The sequence below is a fragment of the Convolutriloba macropyga genome, chromosome 4 (assembly GCF_964194025.1).
Source record: "Convolutriloba macropyga chromosome 4, txConMacr16.3, whole genome shotgun sequence".
In the NCBI taxonomy this organism is placed as follows: Eukaryota; Metazoa; Xenacoelomorpha; order Acoela; family Convolutidae; genus Convolutriloba; species Convolutriloba macropyga.
This window is the reverse complement of record NC_134471.1, coordinates 54902883-54921314: the sequence shown is the minus strand read 5'-3', so window position 1 is coordinate 54921314 and position 18432 is coordinate 54902883. Positions and strand designations below refer to the sequence as shown.

At 36.1% G+C, this 18432-nt stretch overlaps 3 protein-coding genes across 4 annotated transcripts in view; all 3 read right to left on the bottom strand.

Annotated features, from left to right (window-relative positions):
* Positions 1-18432, bottom strand: part of LOC142337770 (uncharacterized) — a 346563-nt gene that overhangs the window by 248478 nt on the left and 79653 nt on the right. The gene's annotated exons all lie outside the window — the stretch shown is intronic.
* LOC142337764 (dynactin subunit 4-like) overlaps positions 1-18432 on the bottom strand; it is a 618078-nt gene that overhangs the window by 519994 nt on the left and 79652 nt on the right. The gene's annotated exons all lie outside the window — the stretch shown is intronic.
* LOC142337763 (aldehyde dehydrogenase 1A1-like) overlaps positions 1-18432 on the bottom strand; it is a 35801-nt gene that overhangs the window by 6636 nt on the left and 10733 nt on the right. The window lies entirely within an intron of this gene.

Below are 18432 nucleotides of genomic sequence, written 5' to 3'. Positions count from 1 at the left end.
CGCTCAATTAATTTTCCACTTTCAAATATCTTCATAAAAATGAACCAAAAATGTTGATATAAACTTTAGGAGTAAATCAGAGAATCATCCACAAAATTTGAAAGCAGCTGCAATTGTACACGCCTATGTGCAATTTTTTTCGAGATCCAAAACCAATCATTAAATTTTCTCTCAATGTTTCTCGACATTTGCAATTACCGGCAATAAGAATTATTCTGCAATAAAATTGAATTAAAAAATCAACACAAGAAATGATATAATGATTGCCATTATGGCATAAGGATTGTTTTGGAACTTAGTTGTTTTTTAGTGGCTGTTCGCATGCTTTTCATATGCGCAAAAAGTCTCTTGGGGGAAAAACTGTTCAGTATCTTATTTATAGATGTTGGGCCGGAAGATAATGAAGACGATGTGCTAAGACTTTGTCAGAGCTCCCTGTCAGAACTCTATCGCATTTATTGATTCGCTGTTACCTTCAACACAAAGAGTTGATAAAAATTTTCTCTAAAATAATCCAATAGGAAGAGCACTATAACCCTTCCCAAAAACCAGAGATCAAGTTTTACTCCCTACTTTGCTCATTTAGTCAGCAATTAAACGGATAACTAGACATGCAGAAATTTAGGTACTGATTGTCTTTTATAAAGGGTTTTCAGAACTTATGAAACACAGTTTTTTTTGGCAGAAGTAGATTTCTTTTCTGCTGTTTCTTTAAATTTATTGGCTTCTCTCCCTCACCAAAAAAAATTTAAAAAACTTCTCCAAAATGTCTTCTAGACAGGAAAGACGACAGTTAAACAAAGAAAAGCAGAGACAGAACAAGAGAAGTGTTGTAGCAAAAACACAGGATGTTGCGCAGCAAAAACACAGGATATCGCGCATCAAAATCAGACACTACCGGAGATCACCATCGAAAAGGGATGATGTGCTCCGATTAAAGCGTACTCAGTTCGAACATACATTGTAACAAAATACGAAGGAATGGAAATATCTTTTCAAGAAGCCGAAAATGACTCGCACTCGGACAGCTATTAGATGTCTTCATACTCATCATACTAAATATTTCAAGAAAAAATAGTTATGATAGCAAAATATGTTATAAAATTTCTGATATATTGACAATTACACAAAATCATAATTGAACGACATGGCGCACCAAACAAGAAAAATAGATTCTTGTAAAAATTATTTATCTGTAAATTCTTTTTGGAAGAGAACAACGTCGCAATCGTGGACGAGTTTGGAAAAGTGGAGAAACAAAAGAAACTTGCTATCTTTGCTAGAAATTTTATCGTCTACGTTATCTTGCTAGAATTTATATCAAAGAAAGTCAACTTCCCTCGCAGCCAACAAACGTAGGTCCAATATAGAACGCAACAGAAACTCAAGAATGTGAGAGGCAGACTCGAAATAGTCAGTTGAAATTGCAGTGGTAGCTCAAACGCTAGAGAACCATTGAGAGTAAAAGTCTTTACAAAAAATGTCTGTGGAGTCTGTGCGATCGAAAATCGGTTTCTTTTCTCTACTTGAGCATTGAAAGAGAGGAGTGATGCATTAAGACAAAAATTTTCTGCAAGAAGACCGCTATAACTTAACAATAAATAAAGTTTGGTCAGAGGCGGAAGACTCATTCATACGGCAAAGGGATTTAACAATCAACCTAATTTGAATCTTTCATGGTAAAAATGCGGGATATTTGAACAATTCCTTGTAAAAACAAATCGCCGAAAGTGGTATTTTTGAAATCTGGACTGGTGAAGTTAGTCAAGAAATATTCATCACGAACAATGCAGATAACAACATTATTTGGGAATTGCTACGCGTTACGGTAACTAAAAGTAGGGTTTTGAACAAAACAATCAACCTCAACCTGCACATGCAGAATCAACCAATAGCGAAAACCTTCAAGCGAACCAGTTTAAGAGTCGATTTCGTGGCGCAAACCAGCAATACAGGCAACCACAGAGATCTGACAACAATCACCGAATAAAAAGTTCATCCTGCAACTGTGGAAATGGTTAGTTGGACTGCAAATCATAGAGATGTATGTCCGGCAGCGGGTAAAAATGCAATCACTTTGGTTTTCAATGTTATTTCGCCAATGATTGTTGTAAAAAACTAAATGAAATGAAAACTAGAAAGCAAACTCAAAGAATAAGCAACATTGCAATTGCAATAGAAGTAAATTTAATGTCAACAAAATTTGAAATTTTTTTAAATATGCAAATTGATATACAGTTTATCAGATGATAATTATGCACAAATTCTTAGCAGCTATTCAATTCAAGTAGTTACATATGAGTTCAAAATAGAACTTAAAAATGGCAAACACATTTTTTTTTGTGTTGAACTCCGGAGGCGAGAATTCAATCATAGGTTTGTGACTCGCGTAAAGATAATTCTTAAAGGTCCGGAAACAATATGGCCAGAGAAAGAATTAAACAAACCACGTACATTCTCTGTTAAAAATGAAACCTAGAGTACAACGACTGGGAACCAATAGAACAAAAATACATTTTTTTTGCCGAGAGTCAAGATTGAACTCTAGAAGCTAGTGGGAAAAGGTGCGACCAAAACTTTTTCCAGTTGTTTTGACAACATTTTTATCACATCGATGGTGAAAACAGTAAAATAAAAGGACTAGTTCGTAACATTATATAAAATTAGGAAGACCTTACACAAGTCAAATCAAAAGAACTTGAGCTCTACAGCATTAGAAGAAGCGTCAAAATAATCGTCAAATGATTTGAAATACGTTTATAGTCAATTAAATTTGCAACCTGATACCAGCCCACTTTGCAAACTCAATAACGTAAGCGGAGATAGGGCAAGTACCCCTTTAAATTGGATTTTACGGAATAACTGACTCGCTGACAGGTCTATATAAAGCAATAGATTAAAGAAAATCCTAATATTTAATAAATAGTGGTTCCTGGAAGATATTATACTGCAAGCTATAAGATATATAAAAATAATCATATCAGTCTGGTAAGAGAAAGTCTTAAAAATTGAATGAAGGGAAGCTCAGAATCAACCTGCAAAAATGTCACTTCAAACATTTCAAAACTGATCTTTAGTTCTTTTCTTTGATCATTATATAACTTCTGAAAGTTCAATCTAAATTGTGTTCCCTAGCCTATTAATGAAAAAGCATGAAAATTGGCTGAACAGATTAATATTAAGTTCAATTTAAAGCAATGAAACAGAGATTAGCAAAAGATTTGGAAAAGAAACATTTCAATACTGGATTAGGTGTACGCACAAAATGAGAAACGCCGACGAGACAGCGATTGGATGAAGCTCTCAAAAAACTAAAGCGCGAAAAGCAAGTAATGGTTTCCGCATAGTTATTTTAAAATAATTTTCAAGAAAGATGTGATGTTAATTAAAAAAGATTCTGTTTGTCGTAGATCAGTAGAACTTTTAAGTTTTTATTTAGACCACAAACCATTCAAAAAAATAAACAAAAACTCATAAAGCCCTTTTTCTCAATCATTGGATGACATATATCAAACAAAACATACAAAAATTAATTAGTCTTACGGATGGATTGCCCCCCACCTTTTAGTTTTAAACTAGATTACTTGACAGGCTCAAAAATGGGACTAATTCACTACATTTCGTCAAACCACAATAAAAGGCAGGAAATAATATACATACATCTTGCAATTGATTGCATTAAAATCAAATGAAATAAAAGATTGTGTGAAACGCTTTCTACTAAATATTCTGAATTACAACAATTTCGCACGGGGAAACGAACAGATGTAAGAAACTGCAGACAAATATTCCAATATCATATAAAAACAGCAAAAATTAAATTAGATTTCTCAACAAAATTGTAAATGACGTTACCGGCCTAATTATGAATACCAAACGTTCTTATCATTATTATACTACTCAACGAATACAAATTCAAGGTACGCTTTTGTCAAACCAGATACTGGAAATCAGTCGAATTCTACTTTAAGAAAACTTAATAGAAGTGCCCAGCGACCAGTTGTGGTCATCACTATGTCGATTTCAGATGAAGAAACATTGAGACAAATCAAACGTTTTACGCCGTCAACTGTCCAAATTTTGGATGGAGCTGCTCATTCGGACACCCTGCCAATAACAACAAACTCTGAATTAAAGACAGATGCGACAACCTCGGAAAATAGAAATTTACATACACCTTTGAATACTCCATAGAAATTTACATACACCTTTGAATTTTTTCTTCCTGAAGACAACTTATTAGTTTTTTGCACTAATCAGAAGACATTCATTATCTTAATTGGAATCGACTATTCGGCACTCTTATCTGGGACTTCTTTTAGTATTCTTCATCTGGTGAGACCAATCCAATATTTTCCAAATTAACAATTGTTTCACTCTCAGGTCTTTTTTAGGTCAAAGTTTTGAGTTGTTTTTTTCTCACCGTTTTTTTCCAGAATGAGTCATTAGTGTATTATAACCAAGCCCAGTGTATCCAGCGACAAAATGGAAGCGGCTGTTCTAACGAAATGGAACAAAGATAAACTCATTCAAGAAGTTCTAAAACTAAGAGAGAACAAAAGATCATCACTCGATACTAGTAACTTGCAACAGGATGAAATAACAGAACTAAAAAAAGACTTAGAAAAAAACAAGCAAGCAAATAGAGAACTCCAAACAGCTCTAGACAACAGCAAATCCCTATATGACCAAGCAATGTCAGAAATTGTTTTTTTGAGAGGACAAAAGTTCGTACCACGATTTACTATGTTTCCGAAGTTTGCACCACAATTTACTAAACATCTTGTCATATCAGACAGCACGTATAAATTTGTTAAACAGGGTGATATAACTAATGAAACTGCAATACACTAATACCCTTCCGTAACAATAAGTGATGTTAATAATATTATTGATTCTTATTCGGCTGGAACAAAACCTGAAATCCTTGTTTTTCATTTGGGACACAATGCAATTGACCAAGGTACTGATGGAAAAAGGGCAGCTGAGCAAATGGGTGACTTAGTCAGTAAGTGTTTAACTAAATTCAAGCCCCATAAGGTTGCTATATGCCAAATTCCACAAGTTAAAATTGAACTATACGAACGGGACTCGAACAACAAAGAAATTGATGCTTATAACCAAGAAATCAACAGCATTGCTGACCAAATTAGAGGCGAATTCCAGTGGTCAAATGTATACGTCCTCAATTATGGTCTTGAGGCGAACGATATCAGACAAGATGGTGTACAACCAAACATATATGGAATTCAAAAAATAGTTACAACTTTGCGGAAACATATGAAAAACATTGGCTACAACTGTTCATCTAACGATATATCATTGAGACAAATGTGTTCTAAACAGCAAAATGGAAACTTTTGGGCATTCAAAAGGGGATGGAATAACTTCAATAGTCCAAATGAGTTCTGATGCATTTGAGTGACTTAATTCTTAGTTCTTTAATAGAAACTTTGAATGCTTCTTTTGAAGAAAAAATCTGTTTTAATTGTGATTTTAATAATAGGCTTTGTTTGTAAAGGGGGGGGGGGAAGTAGCCTTTTTCAAAAGTCACTCAAATCATACTAAAAAACCAAAATTTAATTTTTGTCAAATTTATTATAATAATTTGTTTTCACTAGGGTTCGGTTTCATCAATATTACGTATATATTATCCGTCATATCAATTATTCTGCAAAAAATTGGTGATATTGAAACAAAATCTGGCCCAGCTCAAATAGAAATATTGAAAAAACAGAACAGACGATAATCTCATGTTCTGGTACATGAATTGTAGAAGCCTAAATAATAATTTAATCGACCACTGCTTTATTTCTAAACATCAAATCTTTGAAACAGATATAATAGAGTCAATACTTGAAAATTATCATTTCATTATTGTATATCAATCATCATTGAAATTAGAATGAAAGCAGCAAAATACAGAATATTTAATGCCAGATAAAAAAGAGATACATAAGAAGTAAATTTAACCGTGATATCGCTTTGCAAGACTGGTCACTAATGTACAAAATCATTGGAGGAAATGACATTTTTCAAAAATTTATTGAAATTTTCCAAAATGTATTAAATAGTCACGCACCTTTGAAGAATATAGAAGTTAAAACAAAAAAGGAGAACAAAAAATGGCTATCAAAAGAACTGCGTAGTCTCATTAATGAAAAGCATCGTATAGTCAATGAATGGAAAAAAGATCCTAATCAAGAGCTCTTTAACAGTTACAAATTATTTAGAAACAATGTTAATAGAAAATTGCGTGAAGCATCTGACGATTATACCAAACAATTTTTCGAGAATCTCCCAACTTCAAAAGAACAATGGAAATTTACCAAGAACAAAATTAACTCAAACAAACAGACAGAAAAAATTGCAAAGCTGAAAGAGGGCCATAACGTAATATCAGATGAAAAAAGCAATGCTAACTGTTTGAATAATTGTTTTGCCCGTCTTGGATTTTACATGGGCGAAATAATTGCTCCTAAGTTGCCTTCTTTTAATTTTAGGGGAAATGAATTCAATTTCAGGCCGGTAACCAGAAGAGAACTATACAAAGTTATTGACAAACTACCAACACAAAAATCAGCTGGACCAGGGTATATACCATCTTGGGCATTGAAAGTTTGTAAGTTGTCAATTGGAACCCATATACAGTTTGCTATTAATGAGTGTATAAACGCAAACACATTCCCTAAAATTTTAAAAGAAGCCTATGTCACTCCCATCTATAAAAAAGGAGACAGGCATAACCCTGAAAACTATCAACCAATATTGGTCACTCCAACGTTAGCAAAAATTTTCGAAAGACTTCTCTTGGAGCAAATGTCGTAACATTTAGATATGAATAAAATACTTAACAAAAATCAATTTGGTTTCCAAAAGAAAAGTCGTGTCTTAATACAATAATTGCTCTGACAGAGAAAATAAATCATTATGTTGAAGAAAAAGATATAGTCTTAACAACTCTTTTGGATTTAGCGAAAGCTTTTAACTCAATATCCTTGGACATTTTTATTCAAAAAATTGAAAAATATGGTTTTTGAGAAAACGCAAGAGTCTTATTGAATTCGTTTCTAATTAATAGGAAACAGTGTGTTAGAAACGGATTAGTTGAATCCGACTGGAAAATTATAAATCATGGTGTTCCACAAGGTACTGTACTAGAACCACTAGTATTCATACTTTATGTAAATGACTTGGGTGAGGAAATAGGGAAAAGTTCGAATGTTTTACAATTTGCAGATGACACAGCAATTTTGTGTCATGAAAAAAATGAACAGTGTTTAGAAGCAAAGGCTAAGACAATATTGATGGAAACTGAACAATATATGAAACAAAACAATTTAAATCTAAATGAAGGGAAAACAGAAAAAATGGTTTTCAAAAATGAGAAGTTACCAACTGTCAATTGCGTTGAATTTAATAGTCATTCATTGAAACCAACAGATGAAGTCAGATACTTAGGTGTTATTCTTGACAAAGAGTTGACATACCAAAAACAACTTAATAATGTGATCAGTAAAATGGCTTTAGCTATCAGATCAATTTATTTGGTACGCAATCAATACCTTTAAAAGCTCGAATAAATCTCATTAGATCACTTGTTTTATCGCATCACTTGTTTATTGCAATTTTTTTCAAAGTTTGCCGTCCTACTCAATTGACAGAATAAACAAACAAATTAGATGGGGCATAAAAGTTTGCTTTTTTCGAACAAAATATGACATTGCTCATAAACTACTTCTTGAAAATAAAATACTTCCCGCAGAACTTCAAATAGCAAAGACTTCATTAAATAGATTTTTCAGTATTGTCCAGCAAACAAACATACAAGACCAAAAAAATTCAGAGTAATCGGAGACGTTGAAATTAAAGTTAATAATCGTACATATGATTTTTCTATCACAACAAAATGTATATCAAAATGGAGTCAAAATTCAATTATAAGAAACTTTGTTCGGAAATGGAATAAACTTCCAAGAGCTCCAAGAAAGGAAAAATCAAAGAAAAAATTTAAAAAAGAATTAAAGGAAGAGATGCAAAAAAGACACAAACGAGTTCCAATGGGCAAAAAAATTGAAGGCTTTAAAAGTTTATTTTTAAAAAATAATTCACGAGAACTAGAAACTGAACCTTAGTTTTTTATTATTATTATTATGTTTAGTTATTCAAGGGAAAGATGTAGTATGTTTGATTTATAATATTACAACCTGTAATTTTAACCTTGGGGTTATTCGAATTTACATGTTTGAGATTTAAAAAAAATAAAAACTCCTTATACAGATATCCAAGTAATTCCTTCAATTACGTCCTGTCAGTTTTCTTCAATAAAACACTGCTAGCAGGCCTGACATCGAAATACGCAGTGTTAAAGATATCAGGGATGGAAATAACTGAATTGAGGAACGGTGCAAAGAAAACGCCTTCTGTTGACAGCTTTTGGAGAAATGTGTATCTAAAATCAAAAAATACTTGTGAATGTTGATAACAAAATCGCTCTCCCGAACTCAATCAAACAGTTTTTAGTGGAATTCGTTCATAGCACACATCCTGCAGTTTAGGCATGACAAAAATTGCAGTTCATGCGCGTGGGCCCTATACGATAATTGATATTCTTTCAATGGTGTAAAAATGCAAATAACATACATGGATTTTTACAAAATTATACATTATGGCAACGAGTTCCGCGCGCAATTGGAATTGCAAGAAGCAAGATATCAATCTTGTCAACAAACTAAAAAGATTTGGCAAAGAGAATAAAATTGAGTTCATTGCAGCGCCAAAACACGATCATATATCGATCGGATTTGTTGACTGGCTAATTCAAACTGTAAATATCATTTGGCATTAAATAAAGCAGCCGCAGAAACAAACTTTAATTTAAAAGAGATATTAAACTCAATCATAAATCAGCATAGAATATGCAGACAAAAGGTCATCAACATGTCACTGTTGGAAGCCAATTTTCACCAAACAACTAACACATATCTTAGCAAAACTTGTACGATTCCAAATCGTAATAAATTGTACTGCAAATAAACCATAAAAATTGAAGCCTTCGGTTGGGACCATCTCATTTTGGGAACAAAAAGAAACAGGCTGAAAAGAAAGCTGGTTGCCAATGAGAAAAAACAATTATGTTTGCGGCGAATGAACTTGAATCAACAAACGGGAGATTGAAGCATCATTTTCACGCAGAAAACTCACTACCCCTCGAATACACCAACAAAATGTCAAAAACAAACGATTCAAAAAAATCTTGATGTGTTACTTGACGTTCGAGCCCCGGAAGGGTCAGTAATTGAAAAAGAAGGTTATACACCATTAATAAACGAATCTTGAGCACTAATTGTGGCCATCCATAAGTCAGACTGTGCAAATGTCGGCACAAAAGGAGAAATATTTCCGAAAAAGCAAAAAGAAGACAGGAAAAACGCCAACAGAAAAAACGACAAAGGAACAGATCTGAAACACACAAGAGATGCATGGCAAAAACTTGAAGCTCGCCGATTAATTAAAGGCAGAAAGCAAGATTAAGCAAGGTGTATCTCGTCTAAAAACTCAAATATGCCATATGCATTGCATGTAACACTGCCCGGGTTGAGGTTTGGTCAAAAAGTAATGTAAGATTAGCGGTGAATAGCGGTGAGAAAAAACTTTTTTCACCGCAAAGCGCCCGCATCTTTTAGCGTTGAATGCGTTCATAGCGGTGAAGTTTTGTAAGATTAGCTATGAAATTAGCGGTGAATTTTTTTAAGATTTGCGAAACTTTTTCATCACCGCTTCGTGGTAGCGCTGAAAATTTTTTTCACCGCATTCTGCTCGTAGCATTGAATTTTTTTTCACCGCTTAAACGGTGAAAGAAAATTATTCAACGCTACCAGCAGAAAGCGGTGAAAAAAAAATTTAAGCGCTGCCACGAAGCGGTGAAAAAAAATTTACAGCCCTGCCATCAGAATGCGGTGAAAAATTTTTCAGAGCTCCCAAAAAATGTGCTGAAAAATTCAACGCTGATTGTACGAAAATTAACAGCAACATATTTTTACATTTCCTGAACCAGCACCCGAGCTGGTTTTTTGGCAATGACAATTTACACAGCTGCAGACAAATGTGCTAAAATTTTAGTTTTTTTTTAAATGACCCAAACATTTTGCGTAATCATCATTTTTGCAACCGAAATAATCGGAAATTTACGAATGAAAACCTAACTTTTTTCCCAGGCAAGCTATAACAAAAGTTTATTTTGCACTACACTCTACCTGAGTTTACACAAGGGATACTCTATACTGAGTTTGCTTTGATTTGAACAACTCCTTGATCCAATGAAAAACATCTATTTTTAAAATTCAATAATTGCAATTTATTCATTATAATATGAAATTTGCGTACGATAACCCAACTTTTTTTCCTAGTCAAGCAACAGCATTTTTTAAAATTTAGATACTCGATACTGAGTTTTGTCCAATTTGAAGAAGTTATTGACCCTAAGAGAAAGATATAGGGGATAATACACAACAAAAGAAGTTTTCACCTTAAGCATCAAAAAGGACTACGAGTACTTATTGTTTTACAAGATAGCGTCAACACTGAAATTTAAAGTTTACCTATGAAAGGACACATAGAAAAATTAAACAATTGTTCAGATCAATATTTTATAGCAATTCTAAAATAAAAGGTACCAAAACAAATATCCTCAGATAGGGCTAAAACTGAAAAATCTTTGCCTAATATTTTTATCTTCTGTCCAAAGTCTGATTATCTATCCATAAGGTTATGCTCTATCGACAGCATGTTCGACATACATTATAGTATTATATCTTTTTTAATTTATGAGGTTGCTGATCATTCAGCAGTATTCTCGCATGTTTTTAAAACAACTTTTCCAATGACAAAATTTTGTAAGACTAGCAGTGAATTTTGGCGGTAAATTTATGTAAGAATTGCGATTTTAGCGATGAAAAATCTTTTTCACCGCTTAAAATTTTTTTTGCGCATTGATCGCATTGAGCGCAATTCTTACATTTTTTACTCGAATTCACCGCCAAATCTTACATCTTTTAGCGATTTTTAATGGTGACACCTCGACCCGGGTGCGTACAAAGCCACCGGAATCACTAAATCGCCCACACAACAACAGAAAGTTGAAGAAGTGCCAGCAGAACAAAGTAAATCAACGCCTCCAGTACAACCGAAGAAAAGCAGTCAACTACACCAAAAATCAGCCAGCATAAACTTAAACGCAATTCACCGGAAAAAGACTCAGATATTTATAAAGAGTCCGGGGCCACATGTTCTCGTACTTAAGAAAACTGCCATAAGACTTTACAATTTGGATACTAATGTGTAAACCTACCTAGTGCAAACTTACATCTCGTCAAAGTTCGAAGGTATAGAAATGTCAGTTCGAGATGCCAAACATGCCTGAGACAACGGAGAGCTGTCAAAACTCATCAATAGACTAATGATTCTAAATATTTCATAAAGTAATAGTTTTTGTAACCAGAAAATATGGGGTCTTTCCCATTATAGCCCCCATGAAATTATAGCCCCCCCTTATGGTGTAATCAGCATGATGGGGGGGCTATAGGTTATCTGGCCGCTAAGCTTGGGGGGGGGGGCTATAATGGGAAAGACCCAAAATATGTTATTTGTTTATTGATATTTTGTAAAATACAAAAATCTATAAATTGTTAACTTTTTGCCAGGGAAAAATTTGGTACACCTCCTGTTTATATAATCATTTTGCCGTGGAATTCTAAAACTTAAACTTAATTTCATTTCCTTGTTTCTAACCTTTGACGATGTTGTCTGAATTGTTTCCTAGTTGAACTTTGAATCACTGACTGTTCACATTTCATGTCTAATCTCCTGATTTTGTTAAACTGCTTATGATATTGTTGAGGTCAATTGGTGAAATTATCCTGATTGAAGTTTTATTCGGTTTTCAGCTTTAACTTAATGTAATTCTTCAAATATTTATTCAATAATTAGTTGCTCTCCATTCAATCTAAGTTTTCTTACCACAGGCCAACTTGAATCGCAGGCAAAATAAATTACTAACCCATTTTTGCAAGTGATTTCGCAGATGGAAACGCATAGTTTGTGCCAGCGAAATCCGTTCAAACAATTTCTTTATCAAAAGTAAAGACGGATTTGCGCCGCAATTCTCATACCTAAAATTCAATTCAAATACGTAAGTTCTGCCCCGCAAAAACTTGCATAAATTGCAATTTGACGCGAATAACAGGTTGCATGTAAGGCAGACCCAGGATGGGCTCCTTTTACAGCCTTAGGGTATAAAGAGTTAGGGTTACTTATTTCTGCGCGTGAATTAGGACTAACCGACTCTGTAAAGCACTGAAGATAAACTTCAATTAATATGGTGGTAATACAGTATAGCACCGGAGTATAAACATGGTGCATCTAAACTAACAGACTGACTAGAGTTAACGGAGCATGCACTTTATATAAAAGAATAGTGTCTTCTCAGTCTATGATTGGCTGGAGGTGTACATCCAGTAATTCCACAGCTACATCCATCCGGGGTTAAGAGTTTTAATCTGTGAATTGTAGCAGAAATATGGTGGATGTATCATCATCGTTTTGTAGTGAGGTGGTGAGTCGTGTTGTTGTCAAAATAGGATTGTGACTTAAGCCGTCATCTGATGTCCCTGTCAGTAGAGTGTTGACTAGTGTCGTCAGTGAGTAGTCGACTTCAAGTGTATAATCAGTAAAAGTGCCAGTAAAAGGGTGTGCTGGCCAGTAACGTTAGTCCTTTCAAAGTACCCAACTGTCTCCCACTGTCCTGTAGTGTGGATTTGTTCCCAGATGGAGGATCGCTTGTAGTCTGCAGTCTCTGTCGGCTGTACAAGGAGTTTTCTGTTTATCTCCATGTGGTACAGTGTCTTATCGATCGGATTTACCAGCTTACCTTCTGGTGGAAATCCGTCTTTTGGCTACTGTATGAGCTACCTATTACCTTAAACTTCCAGTGAAATTTAGTGCCTGCTGAGTAAGCTCCGACATGAGAGAAGAAGAAAAGAACTGATCCCAATCTTCAATTGTGGCAAAGAAGAAAAGATGAAATTAAAATCTAGACAATGAAAATACAAAAAGTGAAATCGCAAGAAAAGTAAAGAAAATATAGTTTTGTAAGTTTTCAGAACAGTAAGTTTGAGAGTTTTGTGGGACTGTGAGTCTAATATGGTAGGACTGTGGCTACTTCTGAAACTGGAATTCAAAGTCTGGGGCCCGGTTGTCAGGGTCCCTGACAAATTCTTGAAATTTTTTGCCTCGTGCAAGACAGGCGACACGTGCACGTGGACCCAAGTCAGTGTTGCAGTGGGGTTGCAATGCCAGGAGATAGTTTAGGATCTGTGTTTCCTCTGGTGTCGGTTCTCTGTTCGACAGTTTGTCCACCATCCAGTCCCTGTAGAGGAGGCTCAAAATGCGTCCATTCATACGCTTTTTGGCCGCTTCCTCTACGCACTGGAAATATTTGATAGGGACAAGTATCGGCCGATGTGTTTCCCTATAGAGTGGCAAAAACAAGAAGTAGTTTTTGATCGGGTCAAAATTACGGAGGGTGATTCCACAATAGGTGGGGTTAAAAATATAGCTATAGTTCATATAATATGGGGATCTGAGTTTTGTGTTCCCGCATTATAGGCGAGAATTTGTTTGGACCAAGGATTCGTTCTTTGGAAGTGGTGCTGGGCAAAAAGATAGTTGTGGATGGGGTGTAGCATCTTGGTCCGATTCACTCTGTGTGTTTGTTTATTCACATCCATTTGTGCTCGATGCAAAAAACCAAACTGAATGTAGAAGGGGTCGTATTTCTGGTAAATACGATAAGAGGCAACATCTCTCGTAAACGTTGTGTAAAGATAATTGTTCTGACGTTCGGCGAGTAAGAAAAATTTTTTAGAGAGATGTCAGAATCTCTCTGCGGGTCGGGGTTTTTTAGGAAAGTGAAGGCACTCTAGTGGGAGGCCCTCAACTTTTATTTCATCCACATATTCGTTCTTGAGTCCCAGTGAACATGAGCTAGCCGTTGGTTTCAATGTGTGGTGAGGTGGTGTGGCAACATAATTAATGCTCTCTGGAACATGAACACCATGTTGCTGCGCATAGGATTCGTGATTTGGTGAAATTTAAAATTTTGGTCAGATGCTCTGTGTAACACTCCTCGTGTGGGAGTAAGGGGATTCACTCGCGATTTTCAAGACGAGGGCTGTGAGCCACTTTGTGGGCTGGCCGTATACCGAGCAGGCGACTGTGAGGCTTGAATCGGCGATGATCGTACAAGGTAGATCTCGTGCGCCGTAGCTCTGGGGCGTCTCCTTCGTGAAGAATTTGTTCAGGTGAATTTGTTGGTCGAAGTTGGCCAATCATACGGAGGAGGTTAAGGCAAGGGCAGCTGATGTTGAGGTGGAGGAACTGTGGGTACTCCATACATCGACTGGTGGATGCTCATGGGCTGTGACACAGGTGTGGGCTTCACAGGCGGAGGGTAGGTGAGTGGTCGTGAGCGAGGCTGGGGGCCGTAAATCCTGCCAGAATATGCTCCATTAGGGACAACCGTTTCGGGTGTCGAGCAACCCGATTGTTCAGCAGCAACTTCGTTAGCCCAAGAAGAGCTGTGTGGGGGCTGTGGTGGTGGCTGTGGCACCGATTGTGTTGGTTGTGGCATCCAAGCTAAAAAAGTGCGGTGGCTGAGGCACCGGCTGTTGACCATGAGATAAGAGTTCTTGTGACAAACTCAGTGGTTCTGTTAGTGTGGTTGTTGAGCTTGTGTCGCTCCCAATGAAGAGATGTGGTTCTCCCGGTGATGAAGAAAAAGTAGTGGGTGAAGGTAGTGGATTCACCCGATTGTAAGTGGCCGAATCCACAGACTGTGGCCGTGGAGAGGCCTGGGCCGACGTGAAGAGGGCCGGCGTCTGCACTCCGCATGTTAGCTCTGGTAATTGAGGAGGCAGCACCAAGAGTGTGAGTGGCTAGTGCAGGATGTCGTCGACATACAGCATAATAAAATGGCATGCCGTGGGATCGACGTTTGGAGGGATAGGTGAACCTCCATCGTGAGAACCGGGGTTGACAGCTGTGATGTCACTAAAACCCGAAAGTAGTGTCATTACTTGTTAAATTTAGGATAAGTTCTTCCGGGATTTCCTTATAATCAGGATCATCCTCAAAAGAGTCTTTAGAGAGTGATATAGCACAAGAGCGTTTGCATTTACTAGGATGGAAACGTGTGAGTGTAGTGATTGAAAATCAGGTTTTTTGTGTGATTCTATTGGTAGTTCGTAGCATTCATAAATGGATGTGGGGAGACTTGAAACTCTATCTTTTTTAAAAATATTGTCTACAGGAGTGGAAATTTTTTTGTAGAAATTTTCAAACTTGCTGTGTAACAGATTCAATTCATATTGAGAGTGAGGAGTGTTACTATCGACATAGTGTTTTCGTCTTTTCTTAGGTGAGGTAGGTTTATAATGAGAAGAGTCTGATTATGACAGATTAAAAATAGTTTGTAAAAACAATCTGAAACATCCGGAATTTATAAAATTTAGGTAAAGTAGTACTTGCACCTAAAAAAGATTTAAGATTACATGTGTTATATGAGCTACGAAGTGGTCCAAACAGGCACTGCAAAAAATTAAAAACAGTCCATATTATGGCTATTTCTTTTAAAATGGGGTATCCAAAGACTCCTATGAGTGATTACTTTAAATAGTTGCCATTGGATAAATCACGCCAATGGAGACGACAAAGTGTAAATTCTTTCTTTTCCGTTAATGAAGAGCTTATTAAAACAATTCGTGTTTTGACTTTGTAATGGCAAAATTTGTGCTCTTAATTGTGCTGGATTTGCAAGGTCTGCAACGTAAACTGCTTGTAAAGTTTGAATCATTCAGCGGCGTCATCTACTAATTAGTTAAATTTCATTTTATCCATTGAGTCAGTCCAATATTTTTGGCTCTATATGCCAAGTTATTGTGCAGCAAAGTCCGCGTTGAAGTGATTTTCAGTCTCATAGGGCATGAACATTCTAACCTGGTTTTTCGTTTAAATTGGATAAGAAGTTGAGCGGTATAATTCATCGCCATCCGCGTCTAATGAGATTTGCTGATCAAAATTGTTAGTTGTACATGGTGCTTTATTAGACCAAGGGAATGTTTTACTTGTGACTTGATCTACAATTTGAAGTTCGTTCTGATAAAATATAGGGATGCGTTCGAAACATTGATTTTCTAGTACATATAATGGTGAAAAAACAGTTTTGAATTGAAAGAGTGAGATAACATTAGAACTTTTTGTGTGTTTTGCTGACCTGTAAAAATATATCCTACTAAAGGGGTCTTTTTGTTAATAATATAAAGCGGTCTGTCTTAAATTGCGGTCAAGATCGCTGTGTTTTTTGTAAATTGAGAGACTCGTGTGGTACATCACAAGTAATACACAACTGATTATAAATTTGAGCTTTGCGTCGATCCGTTAGTTGTTATGTGGCAGCTGTTATGTGGTTTCAAAATGACTGTTGCTTTAATAGCGTGTTTTGGAGGACAGTACCCCAATTCAAGATAAAAATTTATTGCGTGTCTTACCACAGTAGATACTTTCAGATTTAACGTCAAAACTAAGCGTGATGTTAGTTACCTGGAGTGACCTAGTGTCCTAGTGTGTGGATGACGTCATATTCCTGCTTTGGGTTTTGACTGGGGGCAATTAGCCCAAAAATTATATGTGGCTTTTGGGATCCATTCGTAGTCCCTTGGATGAAAAACAATATCTCCGCGTTGGAAAGCAAAAAGGCCATAGCGATCTTTTTAAAACGGCCTTGTTTGGGTTCGATGTTTGCTTGCCAGCGTGGGTCATGAAGTAAAGCAATTTGTATTAATTGTGGGTGATAGTGTTGTTTGTTTATAAGACCAATGCGTGCAAGTTCTCTAATAGCTTCAATTTCTGTGGGAAAGAAAGGACTTTTGATTTTGTTAACACACCAATTATCGTGACCAATTTCGTAGCCTCTCTTAACTGAGATTTTGTGGCAAAGGATGTATCTGTCGCCGATTTTTGCATGTATGGCGTATGCGCGTACCTGAAGTGGTCAAATTTGTGAGAAGATGGATACTTGGGCAGGGAGGATCTGAAAGTCTGCTGTTTGATCTTACACTCGCCTATCTTTTTGAGCTTATAATACTGCATAATTTTGATATGCTGTGGGGAGAAATCTCATGATTTGGGGGTTGAAATTTTGCGGTTTTCAGTTTTATTGGTTGTTTTATGGGTAATGAAAGTAAAAAGAATAAATTAATGAAGGGTATGATTAATTTTTTAATGGACATGTGTCAGATAGTGCAGAGTGAGGGTTATAGAAAACCAGATATCCTGCGGTGTTCTTTGTGAATCAGTCAATTTTGTAGTGAATTTCTTGACATATAAAGGCTGACGGGTTTGTTTTAACGCGAAAAATAGGCGGAGCAGCGGATTGTGGGTGAGAAGTTAGTTTGTTTTGTTCGACTACAATTTCCACAGGGAAATTGATTTTAGATTGTTTTAGCAGATCGTGCGCTCGTTGTTTTTGAACTGGTATAATCTTGAATGGTTTAGTAATTCTTTGTTTTGCTAAATTATGTAGTTGTTCACCGTTATTATGGTCTCCGAAAAAAGCGGCTGGTGGAACAATAAATTTTGAGTCAACTTTTAGTGGTTAAGTTGGATAAGTCTAGTAGTATCGGCTTATATCCCAGTACAATGATGAAAGCGTTGGTCTGAATCTGGGGTGAAAGATTTTGAGCTTAATGTAATTATAGGTTGTGTACCGTGAACACTTAGTTGTAGCGAATTTTGAAAAAAAGCTGTTAAAAGGACTATAAAAAAGAGTGATTCCAGTGAGCGTATACAATATTGGGGTCCTTTCCGTTTGTGTCCCCCCAGCTCAGCGGGCGCACATTATTTGTAAACCCCAGGCGCACGTACCATATTTTAACATAATAAACTACGATGTAATGACACGTGCTCTATAATTGGGGGCGCATAAAGTACTGGGGGGCACAAATGGAAAAGATCCATATATATATATATATATATATATATATATATATATATATATATATATATATATATATTTATATATGGATCTTTTCTGTTTGTGCCCCCCAGCTTTGTGGGTGCATATTATTTGCACCCCCCCCCCCAGACGCGCGTGCAATATATTTACATAGTGATTTACTATGTAATGGCACGGGCTCTGTAACTGGGGGGCGCATAACGTACTGGGGGGCACAAAGGGAAAAGATCCCAATATTGTGTACTTGTCAACCTGATGGATTAAATTGATTACTCGCAATCTGTGACGGAGTTGGTGAGGAAAATTGAGATCTTAGTGGATCAAAGGTGGAAGTGTCTGAAATAAGACTAATATCTTGTGGT